This window comes from Mytilus californianus, unplaced genomic scaffold, assembly GCF_021869535.1.
Source record: "Mytilus californianus isolate M0D057914Y unplaced genomic scaffold, xbMytCali1.0.p SCAF_7, whole genome shotgun sequence".
Classification (NCBI taxonomy): Eukaryota; Metazoa; Mollusca; class Bivalvia; order Mytilida; family Mytilidae; genus Mytilus; species Mytilus californianus.
Genome location: NW_026262723.1, coordinates 95,869,965 through 95,877,484, shown reverse-complemented (window position 1 = coordinate 95,877,484; position 7,520 = coordinate 95,869,965).

Sequence of the window (7,520 nt, the reverse complement as noted above, 5' to 3'; positions counted from 1 at the left end):
TCAAATTCATGTTCACCGATTTGACTCAAATTCTCATATTTGATTTATAACATACTAAAACGTATATCTAAATTATAAAAAGTCTAAAATAAACAATTTACAATGCATGGGCTCGATAATATGTATCAGCATTTCGTGTGTATTTTAGCCTAGACGCCATATAATTAACCATTGAGGTGACCTTCGAAGACTGCCGACGGTTATATAACCCGATATAAACATAAACATAGATATAGATAGCGAACTCGTGCAATTGGATTTTTCTAAGCTCTGTTTGATTTCATATTATAGCTTAAAAATATATGTTAATCATCGTTTTCACCTGTATAAGAATGAGTTTTTGTGGATCGAATCTGGGACTATTATACTTGGACTATAATACTATTGTTAGTATAATAGTCCCAGATCGAATCAGTCAATCAAATGGTTTACCCTTGTTTCACTTTCAATGTTGACATTCTTTTCCTTTTACTAACTGAACACGCCTAATTCATGCGCAACCCATCTCTAGCTAAGGGGTTAAATTGAAGGTCACATGAATACGGATTCAATGAGGTCGAATTAATAACTTGTAAGCGAATAATTCATCAGCGATGTTTCGGAGCTTATTTTGACAAAATTGAAATAACTGGCTGCTTAAAGCGAATCATTATTTCACTATTTCACTTTCATTAATGATTGAAATAAAATCATATTTTAAGTTTTTTTATATATCTCGTAGCTAATGCCCCTTTAAAACCTGGTATCAATTTTTGGTATAGTTGATGAGAAAAGTGTATGATAGTGGAAAACAGAACAGTACAAAAAAAGTGTTGATACTTGAGATTTTTCATACGACCGCAAAACAATTGCGGCCGTATAATGGTACTTGGATATGCTGAATCTAACAGTGTATTTAAATTTTTGATATTGGACCATAATAGGTAAAAGTCTAATTTCAAATTTTTCAGTTCTTTGACTACAATCAGTCTGTGTCAGAAACCTATGCTATGTCAGATATTTAATCACAATCCAAGTTCACAACTGTACCAAGCTTGAATGTAGTGTCCAAAATTACTTGCCCCAACTGTTCAGGGTTCGACCTCTGCGGTTGTATCAAGCTGTTCCCCGCGAAACATTTTATTATAAGCTTTGATAAATAACTAAGCCAACTCTTCCACAATTTTCATCATTACTTTTGCCTTGGTTTTTCTATTAACTGCCCACAGCACACGCAGTCCTTTGATTTTAAAACTAATTTACAAGTTTTTATACGACCGCATCGTATAATGGTATGACATCGGCGGCGGCGTCAGCTACTTCATCCGAAGACAATTGGTTTCCATACAATAACTTGAGTATAAGTGTGTAGATCGCTATGAAATTGTACCACAAGGTTCCATACCACAAAAGAAAGGTTGGGATTGATTTTGGGGGTTATTGTTCTAACTGTTTAGGAATTAGAAGCCAAAAACAAGCATTTTTCTTGCTTCAGAAAAGTAACTTGTGTGAATCTCTGGTTTCCAGACAATAGCTTGATAACCGTCTAGGACAAAGGGCCAAAAACAATACTTTTCTAATATTTTGTATAAATTGCTTATTTCTTGACCAATTTCAATGGGAGTTAATTCAAAATCTTGAATATTAAGAGGTCTTTAATATGCTGAATCTAACCTTGTATTAAAATTTAGGACTTTCGGTCCTGTTTTCAAATTGGTCCACATAAAGGTCGAAAGGATCCAAAATTAAATTTAGTTTGATTATAACAAAAATTGAATTCGATGGGTTCTTTGATATGCTGAATTTAGACATGTATTCAGAATTTTTGATGTCAGGCCCAGATTTCAAGTTGGTCCAAAATTAAAAATAGATACAGCATAAAATTTTAATTTTATAGAAGAAATTATGTATAGATATAGTTTGAAATTTACTGTTCATTAGCTTGAATATAGTGTCCATACTTGCCCCAATTGAGCAAAAATGATCACCAATACAAATTTCACAAAAATTTCGATATGGTCAAACCCATCATCTTCGCTATTTGCCCTTAAATGATGATTTTCGAGTAATTTTCGAAACTTGTCTTTTTTCAATTTTTGACAGGTGATCGATTCAGGCTTTCATGAGCCTCTTGTTTTATTCCCAAATACGTTTTACCGATGTATGAAATGTATTTACACAAAAGGTGAAGATAAAAATTGTAGTAAAAGTGTTCAAATGACTACATCTTTGGTGTCATACATGTTTTTATATTCCGTTCTTTTACCTTAAAAAAAAGGCGATAGGGACTGCGGCTTTTTTCGTGAAAAATTGGCCTTGTAAGAGCTGAAATTCTTTTCCCCAAAACAGGATGAAAATGAATATTTTGCCCAACAAAGTGTAAGAAACCCGTGTACAAAAGAATATTTCGTCCGACCCCCTCCCTGGAATAACAAAAAAAAATCCACTATAACAATCTTCTAAATTTAGTAAAAACGGAATTATTGAAACAGATTTTGAATCTTACTGGGAAGCAAGGGATATTGTATAAAGTTATGACACACAATACCTTCCTAAAACCCAAGGCAAAGAAGCGCTTAATTTGTCAGTTAGTCTTTGCGCTGACGACCTTTTTCTGGACTTGATCCACCAGGATCAGACGTCAGACTCGGATAATATTCATTGTGTGTACATCACTTAAAATTTTCAAAATCATGCTAGAAATTTTTTTTGTGACATAAGTTTATCATAAAAGTATTTTAATAAATCTCAAATAGACCTTATTTAACTGATCCATTGTCACCCGCACCTGAGATGGGCGTCCGTCCGTTCGTCCTATATTGTAAGCGCTGTCACGCGTACAATTTTTGCCAGATTTTCCTGAATTTGAAATTAAAAGGTTTATATCAGCTATGTTTCGGAAAATTTCGAGATTCCAATGTCTTTACTCCTATTTGATCGTCACTGCCGTGATGTTTTTCGAACTTGTCCGAGACATTGTTGATGTACACCTTTCTAGCAAAAATTTAACACGTGAGAGCACTTACAATACAATTGTCCTTATTATTAAAATTTCCAAGTGGCATAACTCTTTAAACAATAGTTGATCGGCACTGATTTTCAAAATTGTCCGAGACATTGCTAATACAGTCATGTCTTTCGAATGAGCTGACATAACTGAATTATCTAATAAATCATCGTAAACTCTAATTATCATCCAACATAAAAAATATTCTGCTATATTCGACGCCAAATTGAATTTTTGTTTTATTGCTTTTCTTTAGAATATCTCCAGAAGAGGTCGAGTTTTTTGTGTTTTTTTTTACTCACCAGAAGATATTCTGGGGCGTGTTTTGTTGCTCTCTTCAGTACATTTCCAGAATGTCTTCTGAAAGTTCTGTTACGTCAGCTCATTCGAAAAACGTGGCTGTAATAGCATGCTCTGTTTTGGCATTGATGTAATTATATAATAAGTGTAAAAATTTAAAAAAAAAATCATTGAAAGAAATCGCTGTGTTCGTGACATTTTTTTCTTTCTGCTTTCCTAACTTAATTTAGCTAAACAAATCCGGCTTATAGCTCAGACCATTTGATTTTCAGGAATAATCTAAAACTGTACAAGAATTTGTCAATGCTTGTCTGGTATATGATCGAAAAGCCCATCTTGTCTATCTTTCAAATAAGTTAGGAACCAAATAATAATAATAATAATAATGTTTATTGAGGTGAAGGAAATAAATACAAATACACAAGATTTAGAAACTTAGCGAAATATAACTTTATACTATAGTAATGTTTGTGAGTTAAGGTATATCTGAAGCCTTAAACCTTGACCAAACATTCTCATTGCTGAAGGCCGTACCGTTACCTATAGTTGCTTACATCCACTTTAATTGACTTCTGGTGGATAGTGTTGTCTCATTGGCAATCATACCACATCTCCTTATTTTCTTTTTATTATTAACCCTACTTTTAATCTCGTGTCTCAGAAATTTAATAGTATTGCAAGCATATATTTATCCTCATTCAGCTTATCGTCCTACAATAGCTGTCATGCCATTAAAACGTGTATCACACAGCTCATATTCTATCATATCTGCATTCATTAATATCATTCAGACTAAATGAAGCCATGTTTGTTATGTGCCTCCGCCGTCTAATCTACCTATTTTAAAGGAAGAGGTAGAAGAGAGACAGCTCTTCCCAATACAAAAAAAAACAAAAACAGAAATGGACCTCTTCTGGCTCACTACTGTAGAAAGAAACACGCCCCTGCCTATTTAATAGGAAGAGAACGAAGAGGCAGATCTTCCAAATGCAAAAAAAACAAAAAAACAAATGGGCCTCTCCTGGCTCATTACCGACGAACCAAAAAAAACCCAGGTTGGGCTTCGTACTCATTGTTTAATGTTTTTCAAAGGATTTTTGAAATTTCATTGCCAATTCAATTGCCGGGGAACAATCTGCTTTTTAAAATCTTCGTGAACATTTTGACAACTTCATGGTTTCATTATGCAAGCATCTACCCTCGGTGTGATGTGCAATAGACTAGTTAATACCTGTAATAATGTTGTACTACAAAACTGGTTATATGCTATTCGCAATTTTGTAGTGTCAATATTGAACAGATATATCGTGTTATGGAGGGGTATTTGCGAAAAATACCAGTCAAGGGACGGTGAAATTTCCCAAGCCGCTAGGCGAGGGAAATTTGGTTCAAAGACTGGTATTTTTCGCAAATACCCCTCCATAACATGATATATCTGTTTAATTACACCGAATAGATTGTGATTGAAACTGTCTGTACGTGTGAAGATCTGTGAAGGGAATTCGAAGTACCGCGGGAATTATACATGTACTTATATGCGTTAGTGCTGTCTTTTTGTAACGTCATGGTATCTATATGTGTAAACGTCATTGTTATTCCATCATTAAATCGTTCATTTGTATAGACATTTTCCCCCCATTTTATATGTATATTTCTGACAGTTAACTCAATCAATAGTGCTTAACCATGTTGTCGGGATAAAATGAGAAAGGTTCCGAATAATTTTGGCGGGAACAGGCTCGCGAGAGTAAAAAAGGAATATCCAAAATGGCAAATACCACGGCAGAGAGGGGAATTTGAGGCAAATTCACCGGCAGTGGTGAAAAATCAGGCAAATTCGTTTGAAATGAGGAAAAAATGTTAGAATATGCGAAAAATACTCTGGCTAACAACCAATCAAAATCCGGCATTATTATACAAGGTGTAATTAATTGTATAAATATCACATGGCGAAGAGGATGATTTTAGCCGATTGTTATCCAGAGAATAATATTGTGAACCGAGGCAAAGTCAAGATGGTTATTTTTTGTTGGTTTTTTAATTTTTGGTGTGAACCGGTAGCAATCACCTTCTCAGTATTTAATTTATTAAACTGAATGTTCTGCTTTCATTGTCTTTTAAATAATTGATTTTTGTGTTGCCAGGTTTCTTTATTATTATTAACCAGGTTTTTTTTATTATTATTAACGAGATATTAACTTTCAAAATATTGTTTACCACTGAGCCATGTGTCGTAGAATGTCATATTCGTATCAACTGATATAAAATTGCTCACGCAAATACCCCTCCTGAACATGATATATAATTAAGTACAGCAAATATCAAGATCTCGGATCTCTTTGAGATGGAGGTCCGGTGAACTCATGCCTTTCCGTAATGTTATCGCATGGCTTTCCGGCGTAATTGCACCTTATGTAAGAATCCTGGGTTTTGGTTGGTTGATAGCCAGTGTATTTTTCACCAATTTACTTTTATCAAATTAATATCGTTCATTTTTAACAGCGCCGGGGTATATGCAAAAAGGATATGCCTTTCTTACCCTCTCTGTCGATCATCAATGCGTTTTGTACGTTAACATTCGGTGTAATTAAACAGATATAGCATGTTCTTGAGGGGTATTTGCGAAAAATACCAGTCTTGAGAATGAATTTCCCTCGCCTTACAGCTCGAGAAATTTAACATTCTCTCGACTGGTATTTTTCGCAAATACCCCTCCTTAACATGATATATCTGTTCATTATTTGGCAAATTCCGGAAAATACACATCAATATGGTACGTTTTCAGCGAAAAACATAACAAAGTAGTACAAAACAATTATTTGTAAAATGCAAAAAAAAACAAAACAAAAACAAATATACATTAAATGCATTTTTCAAAGTTTCCAGCATAATATAGAAAGTTACTTTACAAATGTTGACTTTTCCAAACAGTGTTAATTATGTTTTGTTGATTTTTTTTTTTTTTATCGTCAATATAAAAATATACTATACTGTTGTTTTTTCCTCTGTTGAGGCATATGATAGAAAGATTTAATATCGGATGTATTACATTTGGCGTCCGTCGTCCGTAAACTTTTCACTTTTTGAACTTCTACTTGGGACCACTTAAAAGGATCAATATATTAAACTGTTATTATTCTCATTGTTGAAGCATATGATAAAAAGATCACAACATGTCAATTTTCATATCAGATGTATTATCAGCCCTCGAGCCTTCAGCTCTTAGGCTGATAATACATCCGATATGAAAAATGCCATGTAATAATCTGATATTATCCTAGTACTCACAAGTGAGCAATCTTTGAATATTTATTTTTAATTTGTATTAATATTGATTTTGTCGTCAGTAAATTAAAATAAAACTAAATAATATGCACATTCATGGCTCTACACAATCTGTTGATACCTGCATCTTGGCATTGCACAAGGTCATGTTTTTCTCGGACTGTTAATGACGTCGACACTAAATCCATTAGATGTTGGAGGTGTAGAAATTGATATTTTAGTATTAGATGGAAGATTTTTTTTATTACCTTTTATTGGCTTTGAACTAGCTGTCAGCATCTGCGAGTACTCTATGTACTTATCGTCCATGTTGTAGGGATGTATAAGTACCCTGCAACGTCAACTCTGTTTATGTTATATTCTATTTGTACCCATCTGATGAGGAGCCTTTTTCAACTTTTGATAGTTTGTTCTTGTGTTGTACTGTTACACCACTGTCCCAGGTTAGGGGAGGGTTGGCCCCTTTAAACGAGTTTAAACCCCACCACATTCTGTATGTGCCTGTCCCAAGTCAGGAGCCTGTAATTCAGTGGTCGACGTTTATTGCTATGTAACATATTTGTTTTTCGTTCATTATTTTGTACATAAATTAGGCCGTTAGTTTTCTCGTTTAAATTTTGTTTTACATTTGTCATTTCAGGGCCTTTTAAAGCAGACTATGCTGAACCATGAAAATGAGGTAAGGACCATGGACATGACAGACGGAAACTTTGTATTATAAGGTAACTGCATACCAGGTATGAAGTATCCACGTCAACCTTCTGAAATATAAAGCTTTATACAAATAGTATACACCACTGTTGGATACTAACCCCTATGTCTAGCATTCTGTCACTTTCATCGCAGGGGAGACAAAAACGTTTACTCACTACAACTTATTATCCAGCTGCAGATAAATCTAAAATCATTCCCTTCTATAGAAGCCAAGTATTTGGACATTCCCAAGTCT